Source organism: Camelus ferus, chromosome 16 (assembly GCF_009834535.1).
Source record: "Camelus ferus isolate YT-003-E chromosome 16, BCGSAC_Cfer_1.0, whole genome shotgun sequence".
Lineage (NCBI taxonomy): Eukaryota > Metazoa > Chordata > Mammalia > Artiodactyla > Camelidae > Camelus > Camelus ferus.
The window spans coordinates 27,310,273-27,311,108 of record NC_045711.1 but is presented as its reverse complement, the minus strand read 5'-3'; positions in this window follow the sequence as shown (position 1 = coordinate 27,311,108).

Sequence of the window (836 nt, the reverse complement as noted above, 5' to 3'; positions counted from 1 at the left end):
TCAAAAACAAAGCTGACGAGGAATATCACGTCCTTATTATTTTGCAACATTTTACTATTGTCTGTACCCTTGAGGTTATTTACATCGCTTGTGTCCATTTGGTAGAAATACCATATGATGGTTGATGACTACACATCTCTCCCCCATTCTGTGTTCAGTGTTGTTACATTTTTAGCTTAGTCATGGTGGTAACATTAATGCCGTGGAAATCCAAAAATACTACAAATCAGGATTTGATCTATGGTTTTGTAGGTTTCTAGACTAAGAGCAATGGAGAAAATAACGCAAATGAAACATAGAAGTATATCATGTCTATAGTGTTACCTCGTGAGTAGCCAACAGATAATAGATCCAGGACATATTCTCCTAGTATTCAAAAACGATTCTCTGATCTAATGAAGGAATCATATCATGGTCTTTGAAGTGAGGTTCCAGCATTCGTCTTCATTCTTTCATCTTATTCTTTGACAAAAATGAAAATTATCAACCAGCCTTCATGTCGGAATTATACTCTTTCCTCAACTGCCAAAGAAAAGTCAGTGAAATGTTAATTTTGAGAGTCAATTCGCTGTGCAGAATTTACAGTGAAGGATATTGCACATTTTAGAATTATTAGCAAATGTCATCCTTTATGTCAGTATGACTTACAATCTACTTATGTGTGTATAAATATAAATGCATTTTCTTCAGAGAGCTGGTTGCTAAACATTTACTGGCACATTACTGTTCAAAAGCATAACTACAAGTAAGGAAAGCAGGTCACTTTAATGGCTTAGATGGTGATAATTAAATAGAAGTGCACATATATGTGTGTGTTTGCACGTGTGTCACTTAAC